This window comes from Globicephala melas, chromosome 7 (assembly GCF_963455315.2).
Source record: "Globicephala melas chromosome 7, mGloMel1.2, whole genome shotgun sequence".
Lineage (NCBI taxonomy): Eukaryota > Metazoa > Chordata > Mammalia > Artiodactyla > Delphinidae > Globicephala > Globicephala melas.
In genome coordinates this window covers 86,237,816-86,260,358 of record NC_083320.1, presented here as the reverse complement: position 1 = coordinate 86,260,358, position 22,543 = coordinate 86,237,816, and the positions used below count along the sequence as shown (strand labels likewise).

The 22,543-nt window shown below is 35.9% G+C and overlaps 1 protein-coding gene across 2 annotated transcripts in view; it reads left to right on the top strand.

Annotated features, from left to right (window-relative positions):
• The window catches only part of ARHGAP15 (Rho GTPase activating protein 15), a 622,372-nt gene that overhangs the window by 294,123 nt on the left and 305,706 nt on the right, over positions 1-22,543 (top strand). The window lies entirely within an intron of this gene.

The following is a 22,543-nucleotide window of genomic DNA, read 5'->3' as shown; positions in this document are numbered from 1 at the left end:
CTGCTAAGACTTTTAGTTTGTAAATTATTTTTGAATATATTATATAATGTCATAGAACTGGATTATCTAAATTTATTGTAGGTCTATTTTCATCACTTTTTCTATTTGTTGTAAATCATTTATCTATAGCAAACCTGTTTTTTAAATCAGGCGCAGGACATTGTTTTGAAAAATTGTAGAGATAATTTAAGCATCTAGATGATGCCATTTTCTTTCACAGGGAACTTATTTTTTATTTATGGCAGGAGCTTTAGGCTAGGAGATCACCTTAATCCAAGCAGGGATTAAATTAACTCAATATTGGCTTTCTACATTTGTGAAGGCTAGTAGATTCCAAGTTCATTTTAATGCTTAAGGCACAATCCTTCAGGGTCCCAATTGAAAGCCTCAGGTCCTTTCCATCCTGGTAGAACTTAAACTCTACTTTTGTTTCTCAAGCTCTGTGAGACTACCATAAACTCTGATGAGCTTCTCAACCTATCACCCATAGCTTTAATTGGAGAATGTCTGAGGGGAAGAAGCAAGACCAAATTCTGAGCTCACTTCTCTGGGCTTCTATTCTTTTCAAGATCTTAGTTTATAAGTTTTCTGTGCCTTGTTGGCTCTTCTGTGTCTTCAAAGAGAAGTGTTATTTGTGTGTGTGTGTCTGGTTCTCTGGTAAATGTTGATCTGAAGCCAGTCAGCCTTTGTCTGAAACTTGTTTAATGAAAAAAAAATAATGGTAGAATACAAAGCCGTTTTTTTAGGGGAATATTTATTATCCTAATGCATATATTTAGAAATAAAAATAAAAGTAAATAATAAAACAAAATTTAAAAAGATTAAAGTTATAAAAAATCAAAATAACCCCAAAGAAAATGTAATTTAGAACTTAATTAAGATTAAAAACAAAAAGTAATGCTGGAATAAACCATGAATAAAACATACTTTATCAATAAAACTAAAAGCTGATCCCTTAAAAAGACACAACAATAAATTTGAACAATAAAAGACAATTATAAGCAAAAAAGAGAAAAGACATTATGTTAGAAATAAGAAAATGACTACAAATGAGAAGTGATTTACAAGAAAATTTCCATAAAACTTGGTTAATACTCTGAAAACCTGGATAAAATGGATTATTTTTTAGGAAAATTTAAACCTACAAGCTTAACTCAAGAAACGGAAAAGCTGAATAGAAAAATTATCCTAGAAAAATTTTTAGAAGTAATAAAATATCTACATCTGAAAAGGCATCAAGAACAAACACTTTTTATAGATGCATTTCACCAGAACTTCACAGATCAAGCAATCCCCATGTTACATAAACTTTTTCACATAGAAATATGGAAAGCTTCCCAATTTATGAGACTCGCATAACGTGAAAATAAAATCAAACAGGCAGAGCTCCAAAAAAGAAACTAACTGAAGGACAATCATAATGATGAATAAGGTGCTAAGACCTCTAAATATAATATCTATATATAATATTAGCAAACAAATCTTAGTAACCAAATGAAATACTTATCCCAAGAGTGGATATCTCCAACATGAGGAATTCTGTTTTTGTACATTCTTACTGTAACTTACTAAAAAGAAAAAACTATATAATATCTCCGATATTAAAAAAATCCTTTTGATAAAATTCAGTACCTGCCTAAAAAAATGGTGTGCCAGCAATAGAAATAAATTTCTTTGGCAAAAAAAAAAAAAGACTGACATATATGAACATATAAAATTAAAACCTCTGTGGGAATAAAGATACTATGAGTAAAGTAAAAAAATAATATGACAGATAAAAAATATTTTTGCAAGGACAAATATAGAGAGAACACCTCTAAATGAATAAGAAATAAAGAAACATGCCAACAGATAGCTGAGAAGAAAAATTGTAAAAAAAAAAAAAAGCAATTAATTAAAATTTTTTAATAAGCTTATGGAAAAAAATGTTTAACTTCACCGAGCATCAGAGAATTGCAGCCTTCAATGGGATACCATTTTCACTTATCAGATTGATAAATATTTAAAAGATTGATAATGTTTAGTTTTGAAAGAATGTTGGGAAAAGCATTCTCATTCACTGTTGATGTAATTGCAATTTTAGAGAAGAAATGGGCAGAATTTATTAAAATTAAATGTGTAGGGCTTCCCTGGTGGCGCAGTGGTTGAGAGTCCGCCTGCCGATGCAGGGGACGCGGGTTCGTGCCCCGGTCCGGGAGGATCCCACGTGCCGCGGAGCAGCTGGGCCCATGAGCTGTGGCTGCTGGGCCTGTGCGTCCGGAGCCTGTGCTCCGCAACGGGAGAGGCCACAACAGTGATAGGCCCGCGTACCGCAAAAAAAAAAAAAAAAAAAAAAATTACATGTCTATTACTTTTGATCCTGCTCTTCCACTTTTAAGAATCTATCAAACTTTTGCACGTACATAATTGGTATATGTACAAGGGGTTGGTTGTAACCTTGGCTTTTTGTAATAGAGAATAATTTTATTAAATATCCCTTTATAGGAAGGTATTAAATAAATTCAGGTACACTGGGAAAGGTGTATGGGAAAACTAGGCAGTGGTTAGAAAGAATGGTATGCTAATGTGGGAATCACTCTTTATCTGTTCGTATCAGGAAAAGAAATGGCAGGAATGGCTAGAGTGAGAGAAGAATTTGGCTCAAAAGGGAACATTTCAATGTTGTTTAGGGGAGTAGCAAAGCAGACTGAGAAGGAGTCAAAGAATTAGAAGAAAGCCAGGAAAAGAGATTATTCATGATAGAGGGTTAACTTGCTTATAGCTTCTGAGATATCAAATATGAGGGAGATAAAAAAAAATATGAGGGAGATAATTGTAATGGGGTCAAAAATCACTTTCTATAAAGCAAATATTCTTTAAAAGAGTATTCACTCAATAATTTAATTCTTAATTCATTTTGATCCAGGTCCCCCATTTCCTTGGGAGGGTTGTGGGTTGTTAATTAAAACAAAACAACAAAAACAAAAGTACTTACACTTGACCATTTCAGTCAACTTAGTCTTCTGAGATATAACGTCTTCCTTAGTCTGCCCTCCCAGGTCTCCTTCCCAAGATGGTATCTGGGTAAAATGAGAAGCTTACTGGCCTCACGGCAAATGGCAAATAAGAGAATGGTCTCTAGATTCATTGTTTTTCATATATTCATTCGATAAATACTTACTGAGTATCTATTATGTGCCAAGCTTTATTTGAGATCCTGGGGACACTGCAGTGAATAAAGAGGCAAAAATCCCTGCCCTCATGGAGTTTACTTCCTAAGGAGAGGCCTTTCCGGTCTCCACTTTGTGGTTGGTCTAGTCTGTGCCCTGCTGTTCTCTGTCCTCTGCTCTTCCATTACACCTGCCTGGTTTTTGTTCTTAACTGTTTATTTGCTTTGTTTTGTGGCTGGCGTTAAGCTGCCCCACCCCCAAATTTTGTGATTTTTACTGTTTGCTTCAACTCTGAGATCGCTTCTTTCTTCAGCCTCTTTGTCCTGGCCTCAGGATGGAGATTTTAGCACATCTGTGTCTGCCTTCAGGGGCACAGGGACACAAGGGGTCTCCTCAAAGCTGTGTATAAACTGTGAGGATGAGGTGTTGCTCCTGGGCCTGGTCACGAACACTGCTCCTGCCCTGCAGCCTTGCCTGACACTTCTCCCCCAAGCCCCAGCCACCACACACTTGAAACCTAGCCCCAGACAAGGGTTTTCCCTCCACATATCTTCCCCGCTCTAACCCATCTATAGACAGGGGTCCAAACCCACTCATTCCCTTCTCAGGAGCCCCAAAGTCAAATTCACCCTAATTGTGATTCTGCAAAGTCTCCATAGTTGAGGCGTTCCTTTTATTGTTTGCTTGTTTGAAACTGCTGTTGTGGTGACACTGCCTTTGAAAAATTTAGGATAAGTGGTAGTGGAAGAGTGTGGTACCTGAGTAAGCAAAAGAAATAGAGACTGGGACTCCAGAGTCTTCAGTCAGGTGTCTTTATAACTTCTTATACAGGAATTGATTCCTGCAGCCCACAGGGTTATGATCATTAATTCTGTCATATTCTTCAGTTGCAGTTTAGAAATTATCAGTCCACAATCCTCCTACAGGGGACACACGGTTTTGAGGGCATTAGCTCACTGTGGCCCCCTTTGCCTGGCAAAGCAATAAAGCTATTCTCTTCTACTTCACACCTCCCTCCCCCCGCCAAAAAAATCCTCATACATGTGGATTGTGGAGGTACTCCACACATGTTTATGCATATATGTAAATAGATATGCAAAGTTTCCCCTTTTTCCTCCCCATTTATTTGAAGTGAACTTGTCCTCTTTCACAAAATAGGCTAGGAACATTTAGGGGAGGGGAGATAGGGTAGTGGTTGCAAAGATATCTTGTTCTTTACTTGTTTGTACATATCATGGGTAATTGTATTAATAGTTAAGACTCTTTGCCAGGCACTTTGTCATGGGATTTTCATGGATTACACTTAATTGTCCTATGTCCACAGTCCTATGAGGTAGCTCCTCTTTTTATCCCCATTTTAAAGGTGAGACTGAAGCACAGTGTGGTGAAGTGACATGAGCAGGACTCAAGCCTGTGTGAGGCAAGCCTAGATCTGCCCAGAGTGGTATCTGTAAAGCTCACGTGTTTGAACTTGAGCTATACTGTCTCACGCTATCTTTCATGTCCCGCACATTTGTACTCGAAATTATAGGCTCTCATTTTGTTAGATATTATGAAGATGTGAAAGAAATTAAAGCCATACTCCAAGTTTTTGAAAATGGAATATGATATATCCAAATGATGAAATATTACACAATTACCAAAAGGTTGCATCTGAAGAATTTACAGTAACTTGGGAAATCGATTTTTGGAAAATGGTAAAGATGTGGGTCTAAAATTAGATGAATGTTTTTGCAGCTGCTGATGTGGAGGGGTTTTAACTGCCTTGATCAAGAAAAGGAAACTCAGACCAATAGAAATAGTACATTTTGGGTATCAGTAGTTCTATTTTTTATTATCATAAAATGAGCATGTCTTTGGATTAGATTACTCTAGTAGCACCTGTTAGCTTAGAGTCATTTATAGGGACAATGCCCTGTAGGAAATGCTTACACAAGCCAGATGATAAGAACAAGGAAATGAATGTTCTGGGCTTCTTGGGGTCATTACCACAAAGATCGCTGACCTTGTGCTAAACACTGCTGTAGAAAAAGCACTCCCCATCTATTTATTCTGAGCCTCTTCTTTCTTTGGAGTCATAGTTATGTTTGCCCTCAAGTTTCTCTCTATTCTTCTATCAAAATTCTTTTCAAGTACCGAGAACTGAGTGTGTTTATATGAGTAAAACAAAAAATCTGTTAAGAGATACAAACAAAATCTTAAGATAGACATACTTTGTTTCTGAGGAGGAAGTCTTACCATTTGCAAATTTTTCATTTTGCAAATTAATATACAACCCTATCAAAATCCCAATGGGAGATTCTGGGAGAAGAAAAAAATTTTTTTAATTTGTTTAAAAGGTTTAGAGTCAAGATGGTTCCAAGAAAATCATAAAAGGAATAACAGAGGGGAAACATGCCATGTGAAGTACAGGAAAAAATCTAAAATAAGAATAATTAGAGGTTGAAATAGCATGAATCCAGAGAGAAGTCACACAACTGTGTAGACAGCCCACAAAAAGACCATGGCATCTATACAATAACAGGAGAATCGCAAACCAATAGGGAGAGGAAAGATTAATCAATAAATGGTGCTAGATAACACATTATTTGGAATAAAGTTTTAATAATGATTCTCATATACCCATAAAACAAATCTAAGAGGAATTAAGTATACACAAGTTTAACAAAATCATAAAAAATAGTGGAAAATATATGAGTCAAAAATCTGACATCTGGATGAGTAAGGGATTTCTAAGAATTAAAATATTAATTAGAAAAATCACCAAGGAACAATATACAACTTTTATAATGTAAAATTAAAACTTACACTTTTATATATAAATAAATTAATTAGAAGTACCATTCAAAATAAATTAGGGAGAGTATTTGTAGCCATTATGGCCAAGCTTTAACAAACTTTAATTCAAGTTCTCTTTCAAATAAATCTTAAAAGTCCTATAATTGAAAAATGTAAAAGGATACTAGCAACAAATTTTTAATAAATGACTACTGATAAGAGAAATGCAAGCTTAACAAAAAATATATTTTTGTATTTACAAAATTTGCTAACCATACAATAATAAGATAAAGTATGAATTGAAATGGTCCCACTTCTAAATTTTAGTGAGATAATACAACTTAGAATAATGTTTCTAGAAAGTAATTAGGAATGTATTTCAGCAGCCTTCCAAAATTATATTATTTGATGTAGCAAATCTCTCTCTAGGAGTCTCTTCTAAGAAAAACAAACCAGAAATTTGAAAAAAAAAGCATGTTTATGCAACATGGCCTCATTTGTCATGACAAAAAATGGAAACAACTAAATTATGGAAAAACAGGAAAACTTAAATATATTATGATAAATCTCTATGACAGAATGCTATGAAGTCATTAAACCGATGCTCTCAAAGAATGTCATAGAAAAACCCTTATAATATAATGTTTAAAAATTAAGATATAATACTGTATATTTAATTCAACCTATTATATATACATATTTTTGTATATATATGCATTAAAAAATCTGAAAAGAAATACATTAAGTATTAAGAGGGCTGTCTTTGAGTAGTGTGATTAGAGGTGGGTTTTAATTTTCATTTTACTTATTTCTGATTTTGCTTGTTTTTAAAGTGTTTATATGCTATATTTATAATCAGAAATCATTTGTTTTAATATATTTTCTCAGGAAAAGTAATATACTGATATCTGAACAATTATATAAAAAGATAATCTCTCCATTTAATTGTTTAAAAAGCTTCATCTAAAGTAATAACCTGATCATTAATATTCCAATCCTGATACAGCAGGTTTAGGGAATTTGTCATCCAAAGAGGCTTCTTCTTAACACTCCTGGAATCACACTACATGGCAATTGACAATACTGCCAATATAAGTTTTAAGGTCAGGTCAGCATATGGATACTGAAGTCTCATGTATGGGAAATGCAGTTCATCAACTTATAAGGAGATTGCCAAACTTTCTAAAATGTAGTGGCAGTTTTAAAATATAGTCATGATAATGAATTACATAGAAGAAAGTTTGCTCAGTTTTTGAGCTTGAGAATTTTGGAAAAGAATGTCATGGGGAGAGAATGGAACACAGAAAAAGGAAAAGTGTGGTCTCAGAGCAGCAATCACTTGGAGTTACAGTCTTGTTAGAGATGGCGTAGAACAATCAGTATACCTGGGGGAAGATTTACTGGCTATCTGAGATATACCAGCTCCATTTTGTCAGCCTTCTGCTGTTGTATTGTCTGGCTTACATTACAAGAACACTCGGAGCCTAAGTCTCTGGTAATTTTGGTGCATAAAGGATGAGTACGTTTCACTACCTTTAGTCATCATAGTGGCAAGTGTTCTCTGAAAACCTTGATGTAGTCCGAGCGCTGCCGAAATTTACCATAAAGTCTTTGGAGTTTGCTTTCGAATCTTACCATCGTGGGCCCTTTGAGAGCACTGACTTTCTGTGATTTTCCTCAAGATAGCATATCAGGTATCTGCCTGACATCATAGGAGCATAAGGGCATCTGTTGATGGCAAGGAGAAGACCATGGAGTCATATTATCTGATAATGTTTATTCCACATCTGTGATTTGTGTCCTACAAGGCTCTTGGGGCTTAAACCACATGTGCTGTATTTGCATTAATGGGAACTTGAGAAGGAGAGTCCATAACACTATTAAAATGTTTAGCTTTCACTCTCCCATCACACAGACACATGCTAATAACTACTCCCAGACCTTGTATCATGGTGCTGCAGGATGAATGTGGAGTGCGCTCATTGTTTCGATACAAGGGCCTTAAAAACAAATAGCTACCATATCTGCCTCTGATAGCTTGCCAGGCTTTTAACTTCTTTGGTTTTTCCCTCTTCAGATCATGGTGAGGTATCGCAAATGTATTCCAAACAGCGCATTACCGTCAAGTCTTTGTTTCTTCTTTTATGAAGAAACTAGTGCTTTAAGGTATATTTAGAAAAGACAGGGTTTAAGCCAAATTCCAAAGAGCCACATCCTAATTCTACTTTCAAAAGGCAGGAAATGATTTATCAGAGCAGAATCCCCCCTGCAGGGTTATTGATCAACCAGGCCTAATTGTCAAAAATGTGACAAATATTCTGGAGTCTTTCTGTAGGGTTAAATATCCAACTGTTAAATTATATTTGGAAACATTTTGAAGCACCTTATAAACCAGAAGAAAGAGAGAGAAAGCCAAGAAGCAGGACTTGAAGACTGGATTCTTCATTACTCCCTAAGCCAGTGTTTTTCAAATAGCATTCAAGACCCTTTAGTGGATCACGAAATCAATTTAGTGAGTTGGGACTATATTTTTTAATGAAATCAATTAAAGAAAGAATAGGGCAGAATAAAAATATCAGACTACATTACATATAGTAAGGGTAACTATTATTTTATGAAACTTCTGTTTCAATTATATAAGCTGTGCATATATTCACATATACACAAACATATGTACACAGTATATATATTGAATATTATATATAGAAAATGGATGGCTAGATAGATAGGTAGGATTGTGTGTGTGCATCTAAGAAAGAGAAAAAGAGAGAGAGTGAGTGAAGGAAGAGGTACCAGTTGCCAATGTAAAATATATATCACTATACCTCCTGGGCAGTGGCTTCTTTTAACTTTGGAATAAATTCTCCCCCTCAATGCCTCCCTCATCAGCTTTCAGATAAATTCACAAGCTACTTATAAATGTAAATCTCAAACATTTTTAGAAAACTTTGTGGATGAAACTCAGTAAGATGTAGATCTAATGCCATGAGCCATTCATCAAGAGTAGCAAATTACAAGCCAGACAGATAGTGGTTCCAATGATGGGAAAGTGTTCTTAATGTCCCACTCCTCAGGATCCTAGAAAATGATAAATCTCACAATAGTTCATAGTGAGCCACAAAAATTGAGGGAGGAACTCACTGTATTGATGATACTTACTTATAATATCATTCAGGGATAGGGACTATTTCTTAGGTTTAAGAGTAATCTGGTTGATGGCAATAGAACCATCTTGATGAAGCCAGCAAAAAACTATAGTTGAGACAGGTGCTAGGGAAAAGTTTGAGATGATAATATTGGAAGGAAGTGTGTCTGCTGGACATACTACAGAACCAATAACTAAGATAACAGAATACAGTCCAAGCTGTTAGAGTCAGAGTGTGAGTTCCAACTTGAAATAAAAAGAATATTTAAAAGGCCAGTTGAATAATCAATGAATACCCGGAAATGGCTCATTTTGGGGTACTCATATGACCATCTGCCTTGAATGCAAGTAAGGATTATTGTTTGATTACACGTTTAGTAATTTAGGTGGATGAGACAGATGGAAGGTGGAGTTAAGGAAGGGGGTGGGCAGTGAGGATCAAGGAGATGCTCAGCAGAGCCCCAGTTCCTGAAAGGGATACTAGCAAAAAGCACTCCTGCCACCTGAGAGGATCTGGTGCACAATGTAAGCCATCAGAATACGGAATCAGAAGCCAAGAAACAAGATAAGGGTAAAGCTACAGAACTGAGTTTCAGCAAAGACAGGATATTGAGAACTGGGTACATTCTAAACTATCAGGGTCTGAGATCATGTCAAGCCACCTAGGAGTGAGCTCAAGGTCTGAATTCAATGCCAAGCATCCCAAAAGCCTAGCGTCTAAAATCACAGGCAGAGAAACAGACTACTTGAGCTCTTTGGAAAGGAGGGACAAAAGACTGAAAACCAACAAGAGCCTTGGAAAGTCCAGGAGACCATGGAAGAGGCACTGTACACCTTTCAGAAGAGCTACATTGTCACAAACGTAGAAGGCAGTGCCATGCTAATAGGGAAGTTGCAATACAGATCCAGCTTTAAGATGCCCCCACTCCTCTGACACTATGGTATGGCTCTACTGATATATCTGCTCAGGAATCTAGTGCTGTTTTCCTCTTGCCTAACATATCAAATCAAACTTACGTTTTCTAAATTTTAAGTCCTTTTGTTATCTGAATATCACAACTCTACAGTAGTAACCTAACTCAACTGAGCCATCATTCATTCCATAACCCTTCTGAGGGCCCATGGTGCTCAGCTGTGTGCTTGGGACACATGGTCTTTGTCATCAGTGAGTTTAAAGTGTAGCAAGGGTGGAACAAGAAATTAGATACTTACAGTAGTGAGATGAACTCAATGGTGGAGTAAATACAGGCTACTGAAGGGACACTTCCGTTTTGACCTCCATAGGTTAGAAGAGCCTTTCCTAAATAGGTGATGTCTGAGTAGTTTCCTGAATAAAGAGGAGGAGTTTGCAAAAATCCAAGAGACAATCAATGACTCAGTCAATCAAATAATAACAACCACAATAGTTTCAAGGACTTACTATGTGACAGATACTATGCTAAATTATTTTCCTGAATTATATTTCATATACCCTGCACACTGGTCCTATGAGGTAAGTATTATTATTTTCCTCAGCTTATAGGTGAGGATATGGAAACACAAAGATTCTACTATAAGTAACTTGCTCAAAGTTATGCAGTTAACATATAGAGGACTTGAAGAGAAAGGTTAGAGACAGAAAGAGAAATCATGAAGTGCTTGGTAATCCATATTAAAGAATTTGGGTTTTATCTTGAGGACAATATGGATCCAGTCAGTGACTATTAAATGACAGGTGACCAACATGGGTTTGGATGGATCATCTGTCTATAGTCTGGAGTGGCAGGCGCCAACACAGAGTAACTTCCAAACCATGTGTGGAACTCGGTAAACAAAGAGATTCCTAATCCCTACTCCAAGGATCTGATCCTTAGGTCCCTGTGAGCATGAGAATCGATACTTCTTATAAAGACCTTGAAGGACAATTCTGATATCAGCCAAATTAGGAATTCGCTAATGAGTAGATGTAGAGATTGGATTGTAGCAACACAAATCAGCAGTAGGGAGATCAGACAGGGAATAACAGTGGCTTGAATTAAAATAGATATCAAGAAAGATGTCTGAAATAGAGATAGTAATTAAGGATTCATTAGTTTATAATTCTGATTTAAACAAATAACAAAGTGGGTAATGTCATTCAGGAGTATGTCCCTAATTGAGAAGAATCATGGCTTATGAGAGAATGCTGATAAAACACCTCCATTTAAAGGGTGAGTGAAGGGAGAATAGCCCACAAAGAGGACTTAGAAATAGACTCTTAATGTCCTCTAGAGATGCCAACTTCTATCCTGCCTCTAAGCCATTATACATTCTGCTCCTGTCACCTGTGTTATTCTCTTCCCCCTCCTTTTCTTTTACTAAATCTCATCTGTCCTTGTAAGGACCTTCTCCAACATTCTTCCCTGAAATGCAAGTTTACCCTTAGAGAAACTTTGGTTTGTTCCTTAAAAGTTAGTACGTATGTCCCATCTTGGATCATGATTAATTATTGCTTTCTAGTTGTTTTTCCGTGTCACCCTAGATTTTAAGCTTGTTAAGAGCAAGGGTCACTGTTAACTTTTTTTTGGAATACCTCATCATTCCTAGAATTGAATGCTAATAGGTGTTCACTAGGCATCTAATGATCAGTGGTTGCTGAATGGCTCTCCAGTGTTGTATGTGATGAATAGTGATCTATATGTCCCAATATACACAAAGTACATGGACCTGTTGTCCTGGTGCAATTACTAGTAGTGCTTCTTTTGCCTTCAAAATTGTCACAGTTTAGGCAATAAATTATATGGTCACTCTACTGATAATGCAATCTATATTTTTTTTAAAATCTAGCATTTTAAAATGGTGCTATTTCTAACACAAATATAGTTTTGTTTTGGAAATTAAGGAGTGTTAAAGTTTTTCTGCACACATGTAGCATAAGTAATATGTCATTCCAGATGTCAGATGTCCCCATTACTGGCCTGTTTTTCAGTTGACAGATGTCATTGTCTATTATAAAGTCATGAGTGGTTTATTTTTTAAAAAGTGACATCAAATGATATATCTACTATTGTATTATATACACATTATGCCACTAAATTATAGTTTTAGAAATGTCAGATACTTCTACATGTTTGTTTAAAGAGAACCCTTTTGAATAAACAGTGATTTTCTCCCAAAAGCAGAATTATCACTTTTGCTCATTTTCAGGGAAAGTTTCATCATTTTCAACTTATTTAAACCTATAATTCATGGGGAAAGAGAAATTTCTTCTCATTCATGAACTTCCTAATTACACATATACTTAGTCTGTTATCCTTAGTGAATAATGATGCTGTTTTATAAAGGCCAAAATCTAGATTGTCAAGCTCTTGGTTAAATACAATTTCAAAATTTTCAGAAACCAAAAGTAAGGTTTTGCTATAGTATTAACTTTACTTCTTGGATTAGGAAGTTTCGATTCCAGACAATAAAAATTCACTAGTTGATCCCCAAATCCTCACTGAGTATTTGTCATTCTGCCCAGACCATGTAGTGTGACATCAGAGAAGGAAATAGATACCCTTCGTTCTTGTGATCTACACATTCTCCCAGAGTAATTCTCAGTTCCCTCATTTCCCAGGTTGAAGTGGCATTAATTCTGTGAGAACAGTTCATCTGTGCCTGGGTAATCGGTGTTTACTAGAACAGCACAGAGGCGCTCTGTTTATGTCTGACAAAGTAGTTATAAATCACATTTCTTCAGATCATAAATACACATTTATCTTTAGAATATATCACCAACTGAGTCATTTTGATGTAAATATTGCACCTCTTAAATATAATGATGATAATCGAGGCTGTGAATCTACAGATTTGTGCAAGTGCTCCCTTTTTGATAACTGAAAATATTTAAATCGCAGAAGTTTTAACATCCTATGAGAAGTGGCAGACAGAGTGGGACCTACCAAAGTTGCAACTATTTTCTCTGAGTTATGAATAAGGCAGTCTCACTGGCTTCTGCAAGGAAATCACAGTACGTTTTCTAAGTTGGTAGGCTTTTGTTGTGCTGGGAGCAGCGGCCCGGAAATGACTGACTCAGAGGGAGTCCTCAGCTCCTTCCCTTCTTTTAGTTCTGGCATCACATAGAAAGGGCTCTATGGCAAAGCGTTATAAACAAAACAAAGTGAGCAATAGTCTGCAAATTTTCTCATTCAGTCAAAAGACCTGTGGGAACCATCCAGCTTTCTCAGACTGGTAAAGAGTCCATCTTTAGAGAGGTCCCCAAGATGATGGAGAATCAACATTGTGATGGCATTGCCATCTCTCTCTTGTTGGCATCCTTGTCTGGAAACTGTCTCAGTTGGCTGTAATTTTACTTGAAGATTAAAGCACAGATTTTTATATGTATCTTCTGTTCTCTGAATGTAAAAAATATAAAATACACCTACATTCATTTCTCACTGGCAGTTTTGTAATTCAGCAGATTTCTGTTTTTCATTGAAACCTGGAGTTGAATTATCTTGAGCCGGAAAGCATTCAAGGTGCTGTTTTTTGCTCAGCTGTATTTTTCTATAAGCACCTAATTGTTTCAAAAAGTGATGTACAGTATGCAAAAACCTGAATCTACTGCAAAATAAGTCTGTACAGCACTCACGTTAACAGGTGTTCTCATTAATGTAAGTAGACATGGAACAATTCTTGAATGTTTTATAAATACTCATAATCATGGCCAAATATGTTACAATAGCATAAAGATACATACTTCAACATCTTTCATCCTTGTTGTGCAATGTCAGCACTTATTAACAGAAGACATGTGTGAGTAATAAACTAGGGGCAACAATACCTATTTCTACTTAAGGCACTGTATCTTAAATTAACTAATACTTCTAAATAAAAAGTTTGCTTGTTTATTAATGTTGATAATGCTTTACTGAACATAATGGCTGCAACATTGATGGACCAGCAATGAGCACTTTTGCATCACTGAGGTTCTCTAAAGGCTTGACCCATTAACCTTAGGATTAACTCTCGAAAATCTTCAACTGTATCCAGTTTTGAGTATTGTCAACGCTCAATTAGAAAGATCCACACATAGGGCGAGATTCTTGGATGATCTAGTATAGATTACCCCTGCAAAACACATGCTTTGGAATATAATCAAGAACATTCTATTCTAGCAATATGCATTGAAATACAGACCCACTTTTGGTGCTTCCTGAGTCCCTCCACGTTTAGTCCTATTGTCTGACGTCTAGGGCTTATTGACTGATGGGAAAACATAGTTTCAGATTGTTGTTCCCAGTCTTCAAAATGGATTGCCTACTCTACTCTGATAAAAAGTGTTATCAGGGCGCTTCCCTGGTGGCGCAGTGGTTGAGAGTCCGCCTGCCGATGCAGGGGACACGGCTTCGTGCCCTGGTCCGGGAAGATCCCACGTGCCGCGGAGCGGCTGGGCCCGTGAGCCATGGCCGCTGAGCCTGCGCGTCCGGAGCCCGTGCTCCGTGACCGGAGGGGCCACAGCAGTGAGAGGCCCGCGTACCGCCAAAAAAAACAAGTGTTATTAGTAGATATCCAAATAAACTACTTACGTTGCCTGACAGTACACAATGGTATTTTAACTTTCAAAATTCTATTACAATGGAGGATGAGTTAAATACTGTATGCTATGGCATATCAAACAATAGGATGTAATGCATTCAGTGAAACGTATAAGGTAGATATAGCTCACCTATATATTACTTACTTGGTGCCCCTTAGGTGTGGGTTGTGCAGCCATATACTGGATAGACAATTGCCCTTGGCTTCAGAGTAATTATAGTGTAGTGGGGGGAATAAAGAAATCAATAGGGAACTGCAATGGAGAGCAGTATGTCCTATGATGAAATAGAAGCAGGATATCACAGAAGCACTTAGGAGGAACATCTATTTCAGAGAACGCTTTCCTGAAAAGCTGACATCTAAATTGATTTGAATAATATCATAGAGGAAGGCACAAGGTTCTGCACAAGGGAAACAACCTACTCTGAGGGAAGAAATAAGAATTAGTATGGGACAGCTGGACAAAAAAAAAAAGAAAAAAATCAATATGGCTGGATTGTAGAGGTGCAGAGGAAAATGTGGAACAGGGGGGCTGCAGAGCAGGTAGATGGCAGAGCACACAGGGTCTGGCAGCCTGAATTAAAGGTTTTATTTGCACTGCAGTGTACAGCTGTGGGGAATCTCAGAATGATATCAAGCAGAGGAATGGGATGATCAGATCCAAATTTCAGAAAGATCACTATGGCTACAATATGGAGCATGGATTGGAAGGGAAAACATAGATGAGATGGTGGGGAGACAAAAAGATATTGTCATTAAATCCATGTGGAAGATGATGGTAGTATACATAGTTAAATACATTAAAATTCCATAACAGTATACATGACTTTTCATTAAAATTATAAACACATATAATGTTTATCCATGAATCAAAAAAATTGAACGATAGCAATTTGGTGTACCTTGGGAAAAGGGAAATTTTGTGTTTGTTATACTTTTATATTTGGTAAGAAACTTTAAATTGGGCATTTCTTAAGTAAACACAGAAATAGTGACAACCATTCCAATTTGAAAATAGTGGGAACAGCAGATTCCCAAATGTCATGTGACTAAATGAGTAATTTTGCACAGTGAACATAGCTCAAGCTAGAAGCCGATCTGTGGTTGGCAGGGATTGAGTGGTGGGTACCAGCGAACACGAGCCCTGGGATGATGAGTTTACCTAGAGGCAGTTGCTCTCCCCAAGTTTAAAAATTAACATTAACAGCAATAAAACTCTAAGCTGATATCTTTATACACCAACTGCTTCGATTAGTCACTTTTTCAGTTGTTTTTCATATGAGCACCACAGGCAAAAGTTTTGGTGTAGCTGACTGCAAACGTGTAGAAACTGCTAAACTATCTACTAATTACTTGGATAGTATTCTTTGATGAATATTGAGAAGACTGTTTCTCAGTAGTTAAAGTATTTTACTACAGGTAAAAGAATGAACACGAGTTTTGTTTTTCTTTTTTCTTTGTTTGAGTTTGGGTATTTCATTCATAAACAGAAAGGTAGAGTGGGCAAGTGATTCAGGGTGTGAATGTTCACTACGGGACCAGTTTTATTACGCAGAACAAATCTGTGTTGTAGGAATGCAGGGACCAAATTATTTGAGTGTCAAAGGTACAGCTCAATTTCAGTTAAAAAACACTGTTTCTTGAAAGTTTGACCTTAAACCTTGGATTTCAGAACACACTTAAAATCTGTCGTGTATATTGCCCAACATTTGTTTACTTTCCATTAAATAAGAAATTGCTTACATGAGCAGGTTATTTTGATATGATGACACCACTGAGGGTTCCAGTAAATGTACATGCAAATCAATCAACCCCAAACACATTGAAAACATATCCAATAAACCTCTCGAAACTAATGAACTCACGTTTGTTAACACAAAGGGAGTTGTGGATACACAGGATCCTTTGGTGCCCAGGCTCATTTAGTAGCGTGTGGATTTTAGAACATTTCTCAGAGTCAGAAGAAACAGGGTAATTATAACATAAGGTTCAACATCTTTAGATATGTAGAACATTTTCCGTTGCTTAAAACAAATATTCCCTAAGAAAGTATAAAACATTTTTCTGACTTGCAAAGTTTTTGCAGTCTATCATTTAAATTACTTAAATAAAGGGAGCTTTACTGGTCCCCAAAGCTGAGAATATAACACCCTCCATGCATATTAGCTTGATCTTCTTGACAGACCAGAAAAGTGTTTGTGTGTGCCAATTAAAACGAAAATGGATCCCTAGTGGCTTGTTCCTCACCCGACTTCTGAAGACTGCTATCATTGTTTGCTAGGATAAGGCTGCTATCCAAAGTAAACAAACTTTTCAAAACTTTCATGACAGATGGGGGTTACAAATGCATTTTAATAAGAGAGTTGCCAAAGCAACTTTTTTTTTCTAATCAGCATATATTTACTTAACATCTAGCAACATTGGGAACACAAGGCAGATACTTTCTCACAAAATGTTTTAACAAGTAACATTTTTGGAAAGACAAATTGAAGACCTTTTACTTCTAACTGATATTTTACCCTCAGTTTTATGTTAACTTTGCTCGACATGTTAAGAAAAATGTTAGGAGTTACACAAACCAGATTGTAATTTGAGACAGACATGCAGCTTGATAATGTAATTTCTTTGGTGGTCATAAACACCTTTGAGACCAAGTAATTTAACTATTAGTATAACCATGACAACGTCCATATCAAATGTGGAGTGTGATGCAAGATGAAAAAAAAATGTTAATCTGAGGGGTTTTTTCAAAGCATTATTGCTTCAATTTTAGGTCTTGACATCTCACTATGATGTGGCCAAGATATATATTTCTTATGCTATTAGAATTAAATAAAGATACAACCAAAATTAATAGAAAAATTATTTTCACTTCAAATGAATTTGCTATACTTTGACATAACTTTTTATATCTACTTAATTTAATTTAAACATAATGGTTTCATCAAGAAGTCCAAAGTGTCTCCAAATATAGTAGCAATTAAATTCCATTCCTCTTAAATGGGTAATCTGCTTACTTGTAGAATCACTGTAGACACACGATTTAACATTTTTCAAGGCTCTTTGGATATCTGGCATATTTTATTACACATTTCCTATATACAGTTTCAACTTTATTAAGATGGAATATACCCTCCTTAGGCTCATCATCAAAGTTTGATCCTAAGCAAAATGTGAAAGATACTTAGTTCAAACATAGGATTGTTTTAGTTCTTTCTAGAATCTCAAAGAGTTTTTTGGGTGCTCCAATTCTGTTTTAGATATATTTTTTTTTTTCGTAGCAGGATAGTAGCTGTTTTTGAGGGAAAAAAAAAAGAAAGAAAGAAAACATCTGAGAAACAATATTGGTTGATCTTTGAAAATTGTGCTATCTTTAGCATAACAGTAAAGAAACAAGCAACTTTTGTCTAAGATCTATATTCCAAATTTCACAACTGAAACCAAATCATCATGGTCCTTTTCCCATATGCAGAGTCCTTGACTGGTATACAACTGTTTGCTAAGAACTAGTGAACTAGAAATCAAGATCTTTGTAATCTCTTAATTCTGTCATTTAAAGTGATGCCAATTTGATAGAATGGCATTCTCATTTTCCTCATTTGCTTCATTTTCTTCATTTGCAAAATTACTTTATGATAGTGGAAGAAAGCTGCATTTGAAGAATGTTTAATATGTGCTTTGAGATCATTAAAGCTGTTATCACTTTGCATACCAAGTGGTAGTATTCATATCCTTAATATACTAAAGTTCTGATAAAGTCAACCTTTAAAGAATAACATATCATGACCAATAGTTTATATATAATTCCATGATACAAATGTGTCTGCAGTAATTACTCCCTCCTCTGAAATCTTGGCATGAGCATTGTCTGTGCCACTCACATTGGGACTTAGTATAAGCCATTTTCTATTGTTATTTATCCTTATACTCATATGTCCTGTTTATCCAAACAGATTGTGAGCTCTTGAGGGTGAGAGTTGTGTATTCTTAGCTTCTAACAATGCGCCTTGCACTTAATAGATGTTTAATCAGTCCTTATTGATGATTAGGGAGATGTTCGGTGAGAAATACATCTTCTCATTCTCCTGAACTAAAATTATGTGTGGGGTTTATTCTGCAGTAGGTAAGTTGTTACTATCAAAGAGGGGAACACGTGTCACTTGTTAACTCTAGCACCTTTGATAGTCTCCCAACATTCATTTGAGGTCAACTGGAATGGAAGTAGCCGACAATATTTAACCATCAAATATGTTTTACTGATGAGGCATCTATAACGTAAAGTTGTTCATTGATCATTATCACATACATTTGGTTATTATTTATAAAAGACTGAAAAATAACTAAAGTAATATGTCTATAATGTTTCCTCTATGGAGCTATGAATAGTTTTAATTTGTTTTTTCATTATCTTTAGTTTTTCTAAATTCTCCACAGTAAATTTAATGTCTTAAAATCAGGAAAAAAAAAAGTGATGTTCTGAAAATTTTTTGTTTCTATTCTGGTAAACCAAAGTATGGAAAATGTTAATAATATAAATACCATCCTACATATTAATTTCTCATTTAAGTGAACATCCAACAGGGGAAAGACTAACCGCCAGAATGCATTTTGACAAGAGCAGTACTTAATTGACAATATTGAAAAGGGCAATACTTAAACATAAACCCTACTCATTAAAAGTCCTTTAAGCAGCTTTAAATTAGCATAACTATACTCCATTTGTTAATTAAAGGTTAGAAAACAAATTTCTTCTCTCCTTGTCTCTAATCAGTGAAGTTTGGAGTTGGGATGTACCTGCTTTCATCTTCAGAGGAGCCCTAACAAGGACACAGACTAAGTTATGTCCCTAGCCCAGGGAAACTATTGCAGAATTAACACCAGAGTCTTGAGGAATGTGTCTGTTCTGCGTGTTGCCCAGTGGATATGCTTATATAATTTCTTAGGCATACACTTATTACCAGCAAGAATTCAGGTGGTCATTATTTAGCGAGAAAAAGTTTCAGGCAAATTTCCTGACAGGTATTTAAATACATCTATTCTTGACAACACCAGAAAATTTCATTGAGACGGCTTTGGTGCCAGGATATATCCCTTCAAAATACAACTTAGTGGAGATAAGGGATTTCAAGAGGCATTTGTCTAAAGTAGGCTTTGAAGCAAAGTGTAGACCAACAGCTCTTGCCTAAACCCATCTTTTCTGTAAGTTCTTCCTTCATCTACCGTATTCCAGCATCTGTCAGTTAGACAAAGCACGATACAGAAAGAATACATTAGCCTGGCTTAATATCAAATCTTTTATGTCTGTTATCAGTTCTATATCACTCTATAGTGTCATCAGGAGATAATCAAACATTTAGTCAAAGCTAACATTTACTGATATCTTTTTTTTTAAGAGTGTTGAAAATTTGATTGTTCAAAGTGCAAGTATGATTCAGCAAACCATTTATCAGAAAACCTAAAGAGGTAATGTTAAAAAAGTGGATTGAGAAACCTGAATTAAATGTGTTTTACCAGCCAAAGACTTTGAAACTGCTTTCCTGTGAGTGATTGGAATGGAGCAGAACAGTCAATTACTGACTGTAATTAAGAAGTGGATGCATTTAAACTGTAGAGAGCAGTAGCAGACTTCTCCAGACTGCCTAGTAACTTGAAAGATTAGTGGGAAGACCAAGAAAAGGATGTAAACTGTATCTTTCTGATAGTATGTTTTGAATGAATTGCATTCACATAGTTCTCTGATCCAGCTTCTCAAAATGAATTCATAAATCACTGGTTATGTACAATTAATGCAGTAATATATTTGGACAAAGAAACTTTTAAAGTACATTTTGCTCTTGGTTGTGTTAGGAGTAAAGATCCCCTTTGCATTGCGTAGCATGCACCAAAACTGCAAATGCACTGCTGAAGTACTTACATTTTATCACTGTGAATTTACTAGACTGAAAACTGAACCATACTGGCTCTTTCCTAAACCCTCAGAATATGTTTGTTTCTGGTACTTCGAAAATGTTCCTTTTTATAATTTTAATAATGGTTTATTTATAATGACAGAGAAATAGGTTGTACACTGCCTTTGGGCTAATTGATTTTTCTTTGTGTATGTTAACAAATCGTAACATTATATAATACATTCTTAATCAAAATATTTACCTTCAGATTAGGATGAAGGTAGAGGTCAAGGACATTACTAGTTTTCTTGCGTTAGTTAGAAGTGACCTTATATTTTTAGATGACTATTTCTGTGGCAGCACTTTATAAAGTAAATATTTGGAACTTTATGTAAGTAAAGACCATTGTAAGTGTGTTCAGATAATTAAGCAAACATCAGCTTAACTGTCTTTTACTAGATACATAAAACAGAGGACTATTTGGAGGCTATTTTGAGCCATCCCGACTCTTGCACGCAATTTTACTTAGAAAAAAAGAGTGATAGGGCTTCCCTGGTGGCACAGTGGTTGAGAGTCCGCCTGCCAATGCAGGGGACACGGGTTCGTACCCCGGTCCGGGAAGATCCCACATGCCACGGAGCGGCTGGACCCGTGAGCCATGGCCGCTGAGCCTGCGCGTCTGGAGCCTGTGCTCCGCAATGGGAGAGGCCACAACAGTGAGAGGCCCACGTACCGAAAAAAAAAAAAAAAAAAAAAAGAGTGATGGGCCCTGGTAATCTGTCAAACGCTAGTGTGGATAATTAAATTCCTCTTATTTTCTAATCTTTCACTTCTCATAATTTGAATGTACTTTGAATAGTTCCTTTTCTTACAATTGTAAAAAGTTGGAATCCAACTCACTCAAGAATGGTTGCATTGCAGCACTGAGTAATGTTGCATCTCTAAATAGTTTTTTCTAAAAATCAATGCAAATGAATATATATGTATGTGTGTAATCAAAGATTGCTTTAAAACTCCAGGATTATTGTCATTAAATGTTGCCATAAGAATCACTGAAACCTTCAGAGTGAGCTATTTGGGGTAATAATTGTCACTTTAATGATAGAATTACAGAGACATTTTGTAGCATGATTTGTGATTTTCTGAACTTGTGCCATGTTTCAGCATTTACCTCCTATTTAGAGGAAGTAAGGCTGAGAAGAGGTGACTAGCTCCTGACTGAGTATTTTGAAATGTCAGTCCTCTAAACTTCTGAAGCTTTGCTTGATGTGTGACAGTAGTTGGGAAATGTTCATCTTCCTGTTGAAACAAAAAGTCAACAATACAAAGGGAAAATCTTCACAGTTCAGATTGATAGCTTAATACGAAGAGCGTGTCCACACCCACTCTAATCAAATTCTTGTCTAAGTAGTCCTTTATGTGTGAAATCAAGAGCATTGCTCTGTTTTCTATAGGGCCACATTCTTCTCTCACAATTCCAGGGAGAAAAAGATTCCCTGCAATGAAAAACGTATAGTTGCATGCTAAATATTGCCAACTACTTAACAGCCCTAAGAGTCTGGAACAGGAATGTTCATTTGATAAGTACTCTCCATGAGAGGTTCAAATATGTAAATGAACTTTTATTCTAATGTACTCCCTTTGTGGGGAAATTGGTCCTTTATTGCTTTCCTATAGGTCTTTATGATAGGAAAGTAGAAGTAGCCAAATGTTATTCGTTAGAATGACCTTTCAGAAAAGTCTGCATTAGTCTCTTTGGTAAATAATCTGTTTTAGTGCCCTCCATAAAATGAAAACAAATATAGAGATACTATTTGATTTGAAAGAGACAAACAGGAAAGAGCCAAAAGTGCAGAATGTATTCTGACACACCCGAGTGCATTTTTCTGAGGTTCTGACTTAAGTGGATACTGTCTGCATTATTCTGAACTTCCTGGCTTCCTTTCTCCATGAGTTGGAGTAATTCAGCTTTAGGCCTACTCTGAGTTAATTTTTCTATTATTAAAACAATAATATATTTGTTATGACATGAAAAAATCGTTTAT